The sequence below is a fragment of the Arachis ipaensis genome, chromosome B05, assembly GCF_000816755.2.
Source record: "Arachis ipaensis cultivar K30076 chromosome B05, Araip1.1, whole genome shotgun sequence".
Classification (NCBI taxonomy): domain Eukaryota; kingdom Viridiplantae; phylum Streptophyta; class Magnoliopsida; order Fabales; family Fabaceae; genus Arachis; species Arachis ipaensis.
In genome coordinates this window covers 71,114,395-71,130,855 of record NC_029789.2, presented here as the reverse complement: position 1 = coordinate 71,130,855, position 16,461 = coordinate 71,114,395, and positions in this window count along the sequence as shown.

Genomic DNA, 16,461 nt, shown 5'->3' with positions numbered 1-16,461 from the left:
ATCAGGGTCAACCCCATTGGTCTTGACAGTGTCACAGATTTGCAAGAATTCAGCTAAGAACTGATGAGGATCTTCCAATGAAAGTCCATGAAACTTGCAATTCTGTTGCATTAAAGAAACTAATTGAGGCTTAAGCTCAAAGTTTTTTGCTCCAATGGCAGGGATTGAGATGCTTCTCCCATAGAAGTCGGGAGTAGCTGCAATAAAGTCACCAAGCACCTTCCTTGCATTGTTGGCATTGTTGTTTTCGGCTGCCATGGCTTCTTCCTCCTTGAAGAGCTCTGTTAGGCCCTCTAGAGAGAGTTGTGCTTTAGCTTCTCTTAGCTTTCTCTTCAAGGTCCTTTCAGGTTCAGGATCAGCTTGAACAAGTATGCCTTTATCTTTGTTCCTGCTCATATGAAAGAGAAGAGAACAAGAAAGTAGGAAATCCTCTATGTCACAGTATAAAAATTCCTTGAGGTGTCAGATGAAAAGAAGAATAGAAGGAGGAGGTAGAGCGAAGAGAATTTGAACTTATCAAGAGGGATATAGTTCGAATTGCACCTTGAGGAGGAGTGTTAGTCCCTTAAATAGAAGGATGTGAGAAGAGAGGAAGAATTTTCGAAATTAAAGTAAAAGATTTTGAAATAATTAAAAGAAATTTTGAAAATTTGGTAAAGGATTTTGGAAAATTAAGATTGGGAAAGAAATTAAGTGATTTTTGAAAAAGATTTTGGAATTAGAAATTAAAAAGATATGATTGAAAATTAATTTTAAAAAAGATGTGGTTGACAAGATATGATTGAGAAGATATGATTGAAAATCAATTTAGAAAAAGAAAGTTTTTAAAATTAAAGTTGATTACTTAACTAACAAGAAATTAAAAGATATGATTCTAAAATTTAAATTTTGATCCTTTCTTAATAGGCAAGTAACAACTTGAAAATTTTGAAGTAAATCGTTAATTATAGCAAGGATTTTCGAAAATTATAAAAATAAAAAAAAATGGAAAGAAATTGATTTTGAAAGGATATGATTGAAAAGATATGATTTGAAAAAGATTTGATTTTGAAAAATTATGAAGATTTGAAAAAAAAAATTGGATCAACAACAAAATCTTCCCTCTAGTGTCATCCTTTTGCGTCTGTCACACACCCAACAATCGCGAGTTTGAAGGTCGTCACAGTCATCCCTTCTCAGATCCTACTCAGAATACCACAGACATGGTTTAGATGTTCCGGATCTCAGGAATGGCCGCCAATAATTCTAGCCTATACCACAAAGGTTCCAATCTTAGATTAGAAACCCAAGAGATACGTAGTCAAGCCATTGCTAGTAGAACAGAGGTGGTTGTCAGGCACATGTTCATAGGTGAGAATGATGATGAGTGTCACAGATCATCACATTCATCATGTTGAAGAACGAATGAATATCTTGGAGAAGAAATAGACTTGAGTTGAATAGAAAAACAATAGTACTTTGTACTAATTCATGAAGAATAGCAGCGCTCCACACCTTAATCTATGGTGTGTAGAAACTCCACCGTTGAAAATACATAAGAACAAGTTCTAGGCATGGCCGAATGGCCAGCCTCCAAACGTGTCTAAGATAGCATAAGACTTATCAAAGATGAAAATACAATAGCAAAAGGTCCTATTTATAGAAAACTAGTAGCCTAGGGTTACAGAAATGAGTAATTAATGCAGAAATCTTCTTCCGAGCCCACTTGGTGTGTGCTTGGTCTGAGCATTGAAGCTTTCATGTGTAGAGACTTTTCTTGGAGTTAAACACCAGCTCTTGTGCCAGTTTGGGTGTTTAACTCCAGCTTTTGTGCCAGTTCCGGCGTTAAACGCCAAAATTCTTGAGCTGGCTTGGAACGCCTGTTTGGGCCATCAAATCTTGGGCAAAGTATGGACTATTATATATTGCTGGAAAGCCCAGGATGTCTACCTTCCAACGCAACTAAGAGCGCACCAATTGGGCTTCTGTATCTCCAGAAAAGCTACTTTGAGTGCAGGGAGGTCAGAATCCAATAGCATCTGCAGTCCTTTTTCAGCCTCTGAATTAAATTTTTGCTCAGGTCCCTCAATTTCAGCCAGAAAATACCTGAAATCATAGAAAAACACACAAACTCATAGTAAAGTCTAGAAGAGTGATTTTTATTTAAAAACTAATAAAAATATAATAAAAACTAATTAAAATATGCTAAAAACATACTAAAAACAATGGTAAAAAGCATATAAATTATCCACTCATCAGACAACCTTTAAAACACCAATTGGAATGTCTCCATATCAGCTGGTGTATGGTAAGGCTTGTCACCTACCATTTGAGCTACACAAAGCTTTTTGGGCTCTCAAGTTGCTGAACTTTGATGGCCAAGCTGCTGGTGAAAGGAGGCTCTTGCAACTGCAAGAATTAGAGGAGTTCAGATTCCAAACTTATGGAAATGCCAAAATGTACAAAGAAAAGGTGAAGGAAAGACATGACCTCAAGATGGCACCAAGAAGCCTTGAGCAAGGACAGAGAGTGCTACTCTACAACTCTAGACTAAAATTATTCCCTGGGAAATTAAGATCAAGATGGTCAAGTCCTTTTATTGTCACTAAAGTCTCACCTTATGGATACATAGAGATCATGGAAGAAAGCTCACAACGGAATTTTACTGTGAATGGACAAAGACTCAAACACTACTTGGGTGATATGGTAGAAGAGTCCAAGGTGAAATATATAATAACTTGAGAAAGAGGAACGTCAAGCTAGTGATGATAAAAGAGCGCTTGTTGGGAGGCAACCCAACCAAAGGTAATCTTCTTCTCATAGCTTGTTAATAAAAGAGTTAAGTATATTCTCTGTATTGCAAGGAGCTAAGTTTGGTGTGCCACACCAAAACAATCAAAGGGAGAATGTGTAATTCTAAGTTTGGTGTTCCACCAAAGATTTCATTAAAGAACATATTGTAACCCTCAACATGACTAGTTACTAGCTCTAACCAATTAGGGAAACTACTTAACAATAGTTTGCTTTTTAGTTTTTAGTTTACTATTTAGTTCATAGTTGTTTTCTAGTTCATAGTTTACTATCTTAATAAAAGTACTTGATGTTTTCTGCATAAGACTAATTTGTTACATAAGGCAATAAACTAAGTTTGGTGTTCACACACCAATCTAAGTTTAAAAGCCTACAAACATACATTCATACTAACAACATCTCAAGTGCTTGGGGAACAAGCAGCTTTCAGTAGCTTTTGCAGGAATTCAATCAACCCTTGGAAGAACTATGCATTATCATCAAAGGACAAAAAGAAGGACACTAAAGCCACTGATGGTGATAGCAGAAAGGAGGCAATTAGAAGGCACCACCAAGAGGTTGTATTGTTGCTTAATTCTATCCGCTCTAAAATACTCTAAACTGGAGGTCTGAGTGTTCCCATGTTAATAGTCAACTTATGGTTTTAGTCATTTTGCATCCTGCTGGCAATAAGTGTGCTAGCCTAAGTGTGTGTGCTTTCATTTTCACTTATCTGAATGTTTGTCTTGTCCCCTGAGCCTTTTCAATTTCAATAAAAGAAATGTGTGAACAAAGAAGTGGAATAGTTCCTTTTTAGCAAGTAGTAAGATAACAGTAAGTGGTGGTGCATGTTTGATTGTGTAGTAGCTCACTTACAAATGAATAAAAGGATAGATTGTTGTCTTTCTAAGTAGAAGTTAGCTTACTGTCTATGAATATTAGTAAATAAAAGTCCTTGGTCGAAAAGGGACACAAATAGAAAGAAAGAAAAGAAAAGCCAAAGTGGTAGCAAAAGCAAAAGAAAGCAATGAATAAGGCTAGACACCAATAACTTGGACCTTAGGACATATGCCTGTGGTGTCTTTGTACTAGGATCTGCTTGGATGATTAGGTTCTATGGGGTGCTTTAACACTTGGTAACTTGGGTTAACTAACCCAGGATTATCAACCGAAAGTCTGTTATCAAGAGCAACCTAGTTACAAAACATTTAGTAACCCAAAGAGGTGCTGGGCATCAATGTTCTAAGAAGAATTGTGAGCCAAGTGTCTTTAGTGAATAATGTAAGCTAAGAAACTGCTATAACACATGACATTGAGCTAATGTTTACAGGAAAAGAAAATGAAGAAAAGCAATTACCAAGGATAAGTAATAATAAGAGGTCATAGCAGCATGTTAATTGATGCTTAAAGGAGACATTCTATGCTTAAAGATCAATAAAAAGTTAGCTACTGCATTTTCTGCATAAAACCCCATCAACTAAGAAATAATGCTTTGCGAATATGAATACTCCCTTCTGTTTCATTCCATTTTCATAATAATTCAGTACTTGCCTAGGGACAAGCAAGATTTAAGTTTGGTGTTGTGATGCCAGGGCATCTTAGGCTAGTTTCACTAGCCTTTTTCTTTGTTTTTAATAGGTTTTATGCACTTTCTTGAGCTATAAGTAAGCAAATTGGGTAAAAATTCGTGTTTGCCTATATTCATTCAACCATGAGTAATTTGATGCAATTTCATGATGATTTGTGCTATGATTGCTTGTATACTAAGAATAATAAGAATTCTCATGACTTTAGCAAGGATTTGATGCATTCATTAGTTAATGATAGGTGAACGAAAGCATGGAAGAAAGTTGAAGAAGGAGCATAGAAAGGATGAAGAGGAAGCAACGTTGGTGGCCAAGTTGGACCACCAACGTTGCCTCAAATGTTGGAAAAGAAACAGACCACTTCTCTGTAAACACTGCTGATGCTCATGTTTGAGGTAGCGTTGGACATCCAACGTTACCCCCAACGTGGTGATGAAAAATTCAATTCTGGAGCTAAGGGAATTTTGGATGATGCGTATGCGTCAATGACGTGTACCCGTGAAAAAAGCAAAACTTGATATCCGCGCGCAAGCGTGCGTCAAGCGCACGCGTGGAATGGCAAAAATTGACCATCCACGCGTTCGCGTGGGTCATGCGTACGTGTCAAAATCAAACGTTGGAGGTCCAACGTTACCTTAAACGCTAGCCTCCAACGTCCACGATGCTCAGCCCAGAATTTTGATTTGAAATCGATGCGTACGCGTCAGTGACGCGTACGTGTGGACTGAAAACAAGGCAATACACGCGTAAGCGTGGTGTACGCGTACGCGTTACTAAGAAAAATCTCAGATTTCATGCGAAGGTGTGAAGCACGCGTACGCGTGGGTAAGCTGAACGTTGGCCCTCCAACGTTGAGTCAAACGCCAATGACAGCAAACTTTCTGGTTTTGTTGGTTTGTTCAGAATAGCATTTAAGTCAATGTTGGCCCTCAAACATTGACTCAAACGTGAAGCATCAGTAGTCAAATTTTACACAAATCTCTTCTCAACACCAAGGCCACCCAATTGGAGCCATCTTCAATCCAATTCCATCAAGGCCAAAAGCCCAACTCAAGGCTTGAAGAGCAATGGAAGAAAGTGTATAAATAGCTTAGAATTTAAGTTAGGGGGGACTTTTACACCATTTTTTCCATTTTTTTTCTGTTTTCACTTATTGCACTTGAATTTCAGAATGTATTTGTGAATTCCAATTTCCATTTTTAGAGTTATGAACAACTAAACCCCTTTCATTGGGTTAGGGAGCTCTGTGTAATTCAATGGATCAATATTAGTTTTCATTCATCTTCTTCTTTCTTTTCTCTTGATTTTACTAGAAAGCATTCGGTCTTCATCCAATTGGGTAGTTATCTTGGGAAAGAAGCTATTCATAATTGGATCTTCTCGGAACCTTGGAAGAGGAATGAGGAGATCATGCTAGAAATGCTTTCTCACATTGGATTAGATTGGGGTTTGGATGGATATAGTGACATGTAATCCTACCAACACTTTGATCTATGAATTTGTGTGGTATAATCAGTGACCAAACTTCATCTCTTTCCATGAGCTCTTAAATCAAAGAATTGGGCAATTGTTCATGCTTAGAGAGATAGGTGAGCCAAGGAATTGGGATCCAATCACTTAAGATTGCCAAGGAGGTCAATGAATGCATTGATTGCGGAAGAAATGAAAATGAACTTGATCTAGAGAATTGTACATCTCCTGAACTCAATGAATCCCCCATTCTCTTATCTACCCATTCTGTTTACTCTCTGCATTTTAATTTCATGCTAATTCCCCCTTCCCATTTACTTTCTTACAATTTAAGCTTCTGCACTTTAATTCTCTGCAATTTAATTTTCTGTCCTTTTAATTTCTTGCAATTTAAGTTTTCCTCCAGTTTTACTTTCTGCAATTCCAATCTCACATCCGATTCCGCTCAACTAGTATAATTCACCAATTATAATTGATTGATCTACCAATCCCTGTGGGATTTGACCTCACTCTTTTGTGAGTTTTTACTTGACGACAATCCGGTGCACTTGTCGAAAGGAAATTTGTCGAAAGAAAAATTTCCGCGCATCAATGTGTACGCGTGCTTGACGCGTGCGCGTGGCTTGAAAATCTCCAATGCACGCGTACGCGTGCATGACGCGTGCGCGTGGCCCTCAATTCTCCAAAAGAGCATTTCTTCATAAATTCTCCCTTTTGCATGCTTTTCTCTTCAATTTTTCCATCTAATACTTGCCTTATGAACCAGAAATCACTCAACAAACACATCAAGGCATCGAATGGAATCAAAGTGAATTAAAATCACTAATTTAATGGCCTAAAAAGCATGTTTTTACACTTACGCACAAATTAAAGGAGAATTACAAAACCATGCTATTTCATTGAATAAATGGGAGGAAAGGTGATAAAATCCCCCAAAATAAACACAAGATAAACCACAAAATTGGGATTTATCAAACCTCCCCACACTTAAACTAAGCATGTCCTCATGCTAAAATCAAGAAAGAATCAATGGGTATCAACATTTATTCAATGCAAACTACCTACATGCAATCTACCTATATGCCGTCTATCTAAATAAATGCAAGTACTTGGTCAAAATAAGTCAACTTCCAAGAATACATATATAATTACAAGGGCTAAAGCCATAGCAATCAAATCAAACCCACAATTGAATTGAATTATTGAAAGATTTTACAAATTTGCAAGAAAAGATGATCATGGGTGGAAGCATGTAATTGAGTGATCGAACCCTCACCGGATGTGTATCTGCTCTAGTCACTCAAGTGTATGGGGTTGATTCACTCAATTCTCCCCTAATCATGATTTCTAAGATTTGTCTCTCATCTAAGAATCAACAATTACTTCATGCATGCATACAAATATCATGAGGACTCTCCCATACGTTGTAATGGGGCTAGGGTCAAGGTAGGATGCATATGGTCAAGTGAGCTTGAAATTTGAATCTTTGATTACTTAAACTTCTCACCTAACCTATGAAAACCTATACAATGCAAAGCTACCTAACTACCAATTTTTCACTTTTTCACACACTCATGCATTCTATTTTTGGTCACTACACATATGCATTGATTTTCATTGAGCTTTACTTGGGGCATTTTTGTCCCCTTCTGATTGCTTGTCCTTTTTCTTTCTTTTTCTATTATTATTATTTTTTTGTATTATTTATTATATATTTTTTTCTTTTTGTAATAAAGTATATACAAAAATATCAATGCATATGGCTTTACATTTAATTAACACATGAGTATGTACCCAATTCCCAAGATTTTCAACAAAAATACAAAATGTAATTTTATCTCTACCCAATGTTCCCAACTCTCCCAAAATCAAATGATAAACACTCTCACTAGCTTAAGCTAATCAAAGATCCAAATTAAGGACATTTATTGTTTTTCACTTAGGGCTTGTAATGTGCTAAAATTAAGAACAATTGGGTTAAGCATAGGCTAAAAATTGGCTGACAGTAGAGAATAAAAGGTAGGCTACTTGGGTAAGCGAACTATTTGAACAATGGCCTCAATCATATAAATGTATGTATAAATAAAATGATGGACATAAAGAATCAAACAAATTAATTATTACAATCATAGGAAGAGAATGATGCACACAAGAATGAAAATAAGTGGTTATATGTTGTAACCATACAATTAGGCTCAAATCTCACATGCTTGTGTTCTTAGTTCAAAAATCATGTTCCACAATATGTGTAATTCAAACAAGTTCTAAAGAAATTTTTTTTCAATCAATTAGGGTGCCCTATAGATAAAATTCTTGAAAATTTTCATTATTTTGACTAAGCTTATTATATATATGTGCAAAACAAGAAAATGCAACTAAAATCCTAAAAAGACCTAAAAATAAAATGCAAAAGTGTTGGGATTAGAAACTTGCCACCAAAAAACGCGGACTGGTCGGACGACCTCCCCAGAATTAAGAGTTTGCACCGTCCTCGGTGCACTCAAAGATGAGCAAGGGGATACGGTGACTCTCCGAATTTCCACGCTCAGCTAGCGGATCAACTGGTTGCTGATGTTATTTGTCCCGCCTCCGTATTTCCTGTGGTGCTTCATTCATGAAAAGCAAAAATATAACACCGTAAGATGAGAAAATGTAAAAGTAAGGAAGCGTACGTTGTTGGAATGAGGTAATTCACTAGAATGAGGTGGGTGACCCAATGTGTGACATGAATAAAAGTGATTGTGCATTCTATGTTGCGCGCGGGTTAGAACACACACACCAACGTAGAGCGCTATGTCACAATTATACAAAAGAGGAACATGCACTTCACTCATTCTAGTGTGCTTGAGATGCTCTAAACTTGTGGGTCAAAACAACCAAACAAGCAATAAAGAAGCATGAAAGCATTCAAGCCAAAAATATATGGATGTATATAATTAAGAATCATAATGCATCAAGATAAATGCACATCGTCCATCGAGAAATTGCCTAATCGAAGAGAAAAGTTCAAATCACATGGTGGCCAAATCATACAATTCAAAAAGGTTTAAAACTTGAAGGCAATGTCACATGTACTTGGCGTTCATAAAATTAAGCATGAAGAGTTCGAAACCAAGTAGCTATTATAACCTCAACAATAGAATGCAACAATTGAAATTAGCAAAAATTGATGTTAAACTAACATCCTATCAACAACAAGAGATAGTAAACAGAGTTAACAATCCCACACTTGTAATGAAAAACAAAAATTAAACAAAGAGTGAACTAAGTAAACAACTAATTAACTAAAAGGAATTGTTATGAATGGTGTTTGGTAATGTTGGATGAGGAGTAGGATAAGAGAAGAAGAGAGAAGAAGGAAAGAAATGGGAAGAAGAGAAGAAAAGGAGTGTAGTGAAGGAACGGCGTCCACGCGTACGCATCATTGACGCATGTACGTGGAATGGTGAAATGGGAGCGACGCGTACGCGTGAGGTACGCGTGCGTGTCGATGGGTTATTTCGAGAGCGACGCGTACGCGCGCTGTTTGCGCAACTCTCGGGAAAATGGCTAGAAAGTGAAAATATGCAATCCACGCGTACGCATGCATGACGCGTGCGCGTGGATGGTTGGAAATGCTTGAGTCACGCATACGCGTGGTTTGGTGCTCTGTTTTTCAAAATTTTTCTATGTTTTTGCACCAAACCAAGCATTCTAAACCTCCAAACAACTACCAAAACATCATAAAACCTTATTTAACCTACTAGACTCCCAATTAAACTCAACTAACTAAACAAAACATAAAATTAAACAAATTTTACCAATATTTACAAAAGAGAAAAAGGAAAGATTTTACCATGGTGGGGTGTCTCCCACCTAGCACTTTTATTTTAAGTCCTTAAGTTGGACATTTTGGAAGCTCCTTGTCATGGTGGCTTATGCTTGTTTTCAACCTTAAACCTCCAAGAATGCTTGCTCCTCAACCGATTGTCAGAATTTCCAACCGCCTTCACCAAGCTTGGGTGAGGTTCTTTCCAAGATATGAGCTCCCAAAATTGGTCTTCATGTTGTAATCTGGGATCCTATATCTTATTTTCACACCCATCTTCAAGTTGATCATCATAGCTCTAATTGGGTGGTTTAGCCTTGGAATTCTCAAAGAAGCCTCCAAACAACTTCCTAGACCCATACAATTTAGCTCCACACCAAGCCTTGCAATCAAACTCTGAACATGCAACCATAATGAACCTAGAATGATGTTTCCAACCACTAACCATCTCCCTTTTGCTCTTAAAGCCACAAAGAGCTCTAAGTTTCCCATCCGTGTTAAGCAAACCATATTCAAGTGGGATATTCAAGTGGGATAATAAGGCATAGAGATGATAGATTTACCCACTTGAATGAAAGAATAGATGGTGATGGCTTGGAGAGAGGTGTTTCCAACAATCTTGTAAGCTCTACTCCCTTGTGTTCTTCCTTGTCAACTTCCACCTCTAGGCAAGTTTCTTCACATCCAACCCCTTCTTCTTGGTAGCTTCCTTCTAATTCAATTTCTTCTTCATCACTTACCAAAGGTATGGGAGGTGAAGTATCTTCTTCTTTGACCTCAATTTTAAGCCCAATGGGAGAGGATTCAATTGTAGATAGGAACTCCTCAATGATTAAATCCATCTCTTCATCAACCTCTTCGAAGTCTTCAATCATGATATGCTTTGGAGGTTGTACACCTTCCTCAACATCAATATCAAGCATCATGGAAGAAGGCTCTCTAATTCTACATTCCCATAGATTTTCAACATCTTCTAGATATTCAACCACTCCTTCTATTTCAATCTTCTCTACCTCCCCCTCTTGTTGCACTCCTTGCTTCAACTCCTCTTCTCCACCATGAAGCACCAAACTCACCTCCTCATTATGCTCCTTGATTGTTTCTCCACATTCAACAATGGGAGTGCTTTGTTCACACGAGCTTAGGTAAGATGAGTACAAGTTACTAACGGCTTCCGTCACGATAGCAATCTTGGCTTCTATCTCCTTGAACTCCTTTTTTGTCCCCTCTTGTTGCCTTAGGATATGAGATTCAAGATCTCTTAGTTCTTGTGTGAGGGCTTCATTCGGGGGCGGTGGTGGAAGAAATGGTTCATTGTTTGAGGAAAAGGCGTTGTAGTTGGAAGGTGGTTCATATTGGTAAGGGTATGGAGATGGTGTATATGGAGGTGGTTCTTGGGAGTAGTTGTGTTGGGATTGTGGTGGCTCTATGTATGGTTCATATGGCTCATAAGGCAGTTGGTATGGTGGATAAGGATTAGGGCCATATGGAGGTGTTTGGTGGTATGGGGCTTGTGAGTAAGGTAGTTCAAAATCATGTTGAGGGGGTGGTTCATAGGCATGTGGTGGTGGTTGTTGACAATCACAATAAGGGTCACCACATCCATTAGATTGATGTGCATTAGGATGGGAATTATACCTATAGGGAGCCGGAGGAGGTTGTTGCCAAGAAGGGTGATCAATCCTTTGAGGCTCCCTCCACCTTTGATTGTTCCATCCTTGATGCATGTTATTATTGTGGCTTCCATTTCCTACAACATAATTTGAGCCATACTCATAGCCAAAGGGGTGAGAATTCATGGTGAAGGAGAAAATAAAAACAAAAGCTAACAAGAAATAAAGAGATAAAGTCCTACAACTAGCAAAAACCAACAAACAAACCAAAAATCAAGCCATTCACAATATATACAATAGCCAATAACATAGCACCATTGCGATTCCCCGGCAATGGCACCATTTTGATGAGTGAATTATTATGATGGTATAGAATTTCTCAAAATTAATTCTCGTTGCAAGTATAGTTCTACACCAACAAACAATCCTCCCAATCAAAAATTCGGTTGTCACAAGTAACAAACCCCAATATAAGAATTAATCGAAGTATTTAAACTCCGAGTCATCTCACAAGGAATTGCAATAAAGTGGTCAATTATTGGCTATGAGATAACAAGGGGTTTAGTTGATAAAGGGGCAAGAATTTAAATGGTAAGAAAAGTAAAGAGAGTAATTAAAGAAAGCAAGTAACAAAAGGAGACATTCATGGCAAGGATTGACAATATAGGTTTTCTATCATAGTCACTAATAACAATAATTAACAAGAATTTATCTTATTTCGTCATCTCCAATATTGGAAGAAGGTGTAAGTCATCTTCCATGAGAGAAAATCAAACACGACTAGTTAATCTCAAGCCAAAAATCCTAATCAACTTACTAATGGAATTAAGAAGATATTAGAGTCAATGGGAATAATATTAACAAACAACTCTAGATCACCAACATGAGTTGGGTATTCATGACTCAAGATTACCTAATTACACCTTCCAAGCCAAGAATGCTCAAAATCTACTCCAACATCCTTCCAAGCGTTTGGTCAAACACTTGGAAGGCATACAAGGAAGGCATAGTAAATTGCAAGGAAGAATAAAATCTAACAACTACCAATTATATGGAAAGTAAATTCACAACTCAAATCATCAATAAAAGAACATCAAACATTATATTGCATTAAAAGAGATCCAATTCCAACAAGAGTTCATGAACATAAAAGAAGCATAAAAGGGAAACTAACATGAAAACTAAGAAAATCAAAGTGTAGAAGCATGAAATTGTAAAGAAAACGAGATTTGAACAATAATCAAAACCTAGATCTAAGATGGAAATAAGCCTCAGAACTCTAATTCTAGAGAGAAGATGGAGCTTCTATCTCTAGAAACTACACTACATGATGCTAAGCTACAAAAAATTGCTCCCCCTTTGTTCAAGCTTCAATTCTGCATGAAATACCCTCAGAAACGAGTTGGATTTGGGCCTGAGCAGCTCATAAATTGCCCCCCAGCGATTTTACTTTAAGTGGGTCACGTGCCGAGTGTCACTCGTGCGCGTGCTTGACGCGTGCGCATCGATGGCAAAACCCCTACTCACGCGTACGCGTGCTTGACGCGTGTGCGTGGCTTGAAAATTCTCCAATGCACGCGTATGCGTGCATGACACGTGTGCGTGGCCCTCAATTCTCCAAAAGCTCATTTCTTCATGAATTCTCCCTTTGGCATGCTTTTCTCTTCAATTTTTCCATCCAATACTTGCCTTATGAACCTGAAATCACTCAATAAACACATCAAGGCATCGAATGGGATAAATAATCCCAGCCTCCCATAAATTTGTGACTTCTTTTTTCACCACTTCCTTCATGGCTGGATTCAGTCACCTTTGTGGTTGGACCACTGGTTTGGGGACATCTTCCAGCAAGATCTTATGCATCCATCGGGTTGGGCTAATGCCCTTAAGGTCACTGATTGTCCACCCAAGAGCTGTCTTGTGTGTCTTTAGCACTTGGATTAGTGCTTTTTATTCCTGTGGTTCTAAGGCAGAGCTTATAATCACAGAATAAGAATCCCCATCTCCTTGAAATGCATATTTCAAGGATGATGGTAATGGCTTGAGCTCGAGTTTAGGAGGCTTATCCTCTTCCTTAGGAATTTTCAAAGGCTCCTTCATTTCTTTTTGCTCCTCTAAATCAGGCTAGGCATCATAAAAGATGTCGTTCAGTTCTTCTTCGAGTCTCTCAACCATGTTAACTTCTTCCACCAGGGAATCAATGATATCAATACTCATGCGTTCCTCTGGGGTATCTGGATGCTGCATAGCTTTGACAGCATTCAGTACGAACTCATCCTCATTGACTCTCAGGGTTACTTCCCCTTTCGAAACGTCAATAAGGGTCCGTCCTGTAGCTAGGAAGGGTCTTCTTAGGATAAGGGACACACTCTTGTGCTCGTCCATTTCCAGCACTACAAAATCTGTGGAGAAAGAAAAAGTTCCAACCCTAACAATCATGTCCTCAATCACGCCTAATGGAAGCTTAACAGAGCCATCAGCAAGTTGAAGACACATGCAGGTCGGTTTAACTTCTTGAGTTAAACAGAGCCTTTTTATTAATGATGCAGTTATTAGGTTAATACTTGCTCCAAGATCTCATAGGGCTATCCTTGTGCAGACATCCCCTAAGGTGCATGGTATCATAAAGCTCCTAGGGTCTTTGAGTTTCTCTGGTAAGCTCTTTTGGATCACTGCACTACATTCTTCAGTGAGGAGGACTGTTTTTGCCTCTCTCCAATCCTTCTTATGACTTAAGATGTCTTTCATGAACTTAGCACAAGAAGGTATATGTTCAAGAGCCTCTGCGAAAGGGATCTTGATCTCAAGAGTCTTGAGATAATCCGCAAAGTGGGTAAACTGTTTATCTCTTTTCGCTTGACAGAGTTTCTGAGAAAATGGCATCTTGGCCCTATACTCCTCAACCTTAGTTGATGTAGGTCGAATGCCTATAGAAAAGGAAGGGAGGTTAGTGGCTCGCTTAGGAGGGGTCTCATCAGCACTTGTATGTGTCTGATCATCCTTGTTTGGGCGTTCAACGCCCTTGTTACCCCTTTCCTGGCGTTGAATGCCAGGAGTGCTGCCCCCTTATTCGCGTTGAATGCCAAGAGTTCTACCCCATTCTTAGCATTGAACGCCAATGATATTCCCCCCTAGGCATTCACTGCCCTCAGAGGTGTCTTGGACTTCTGTCTGATTATCTTCTGTCAGTTGTTCCTGTAACGACCCAATTTTCAATATGTATAGATCATACAGGAAACTGAGTGCTACCGATTTGTCTTCCAAATTATTATCTATTATTTATCATATGAGCCTGATTCGTTGTTAAAAGTGCAGTTAATTTGCGAGGAACTTTTTTTTTCAAAAATGTTTGGATTAATAGACGAAATCATTCATAATCAATTCACAACTGATAACAGATAAAATTGTTATAAACAACCACACATAAATATATCACACGCAGTTGACAACATTCAGTGATCCAGCCTTTATTAGATTATAGACTTTTAGTTAGAACACCCCTAGATATAGCTAGATAATAACTATATACATATATATACATACAATATCCCAGGCCCTGACCTGTTCAAGAAGTCCCTAAGCTGGCACCCAGGCTAGCCTAGACTCTATACTCACCTAGTCCCTCTAAGATACTAAAGCGAGGGAAAGTACGTTCTAAGTCTTCAAAACTCAAGTCAGATGGAACATCATCAAATGGTGGAACATCATCTACTACTCCTCTGCATGATCATACGTTGTCAAAGAGCATCTCACTTGTACTTCATTGAGTTGCCATAAAATAGCAGCGTCGTACGAGGGACTTAGGCTAAAGTTCATAGATAAATGGGGTGTAGAGATTGGCTGGTCTCACGGTATATACATATAAACAGAAAAAGAATCTCGCTCTAGACTCAAAAGACTACCCAGAGCAGAACCCTTTTGCAGAACGATCATCAGTGGACTATGGAAGGATACTCTTGCTTCGATCTAGAGGGGGAAGGGAGAGAGAAAGGGTAAGAACTGGGGAGTTCTTAGTAAGGTCGGGGTTATTAGTTAAGTTCATTAATTTGGTGTTGTTTAGCAGACAAGTAGCAGAATACAGAAAAGCAGTAAACAGAAGATACAGATAAATAGAGAAAATAGAGAAAACAGAAAATAGAACACGAATAGAAGAATACAAGAAAATAAAACACAAACATATAGAATAGAATACAAACAAGGAAAACATACATTCATACAACAATCATAACAGAGGAAATAAAGAACCAAGTATGATGCATGTCTAGCCCTAATGCAGGTAATGAGCTCATTTGTCGGTTACTAACCCACTCCCGACGTTACCCAACAACCTCTGTCTGGATAAGGCTTTCCTGTTGGCAATACCCATTGCAAGCACCCTTTGTGTTGCAGGGTGGCATTTGTTAGCCTATATATGGCCAACATACTCACTGTAAGCAACCTCTGTCTTACATGAGTACAACACACTCACCGTAAGCAACCGTCTTACATGAGCACACTGATCTCGATACCTCTATAAGCAACCTCTGTCTTATAGCGTAGCATTATGGTTAGGTATCCCAGGAAATCACTCTCAGTGGTCGCACCACCATCTATCTGACTGCCTCAATGCAGCAGATGAACATACAAATATCTCTGGAGTTGCTTTAATGTAACAAATGACCTTTCAACAGGCCCTCTGCTTGTTCTCTAATCTCTTTATCATATTATTCTTTTCACTTTGTCTCTTTACTCTGCTCTGATTACTCTTTTTTTCTTTGTCTCTTTACTCTGCTCTGGTTTCTCTGTTTGACGTATGTATTTATAGCTTATGTAAAATTTGGTATGAATAGTTAGCCTGTCCCAAGTATAGGTTCATTAAGTCTATACTGAAATAGTTTAACTTTTCATATAATACCTGACCTTAGGCGCAACTCAAGAACTAACTATGTTGCTCCTAGTTCGTTCGCTAATCTCTGTTTAATTCTGTCATTAAAACCTTATAGACTTTTTCTTCGATTTTTATCTTTTCCTTCAACTTTTTATCTTTCCTTTGTATTTGCCTCACTAATAAGTTCTTACCACTTCCTAAGTGTTTTATGAAGGTAATTATGAGATTCTACGCTTAAAATTGTCTTTCTAAATCTTTTACAAAAAACTGTCTTTTTCGCATTATTTTTTTATTTTTATTAAAATATTATTTTTAATTTAATATTACTATTTAATATTTGATTATTAT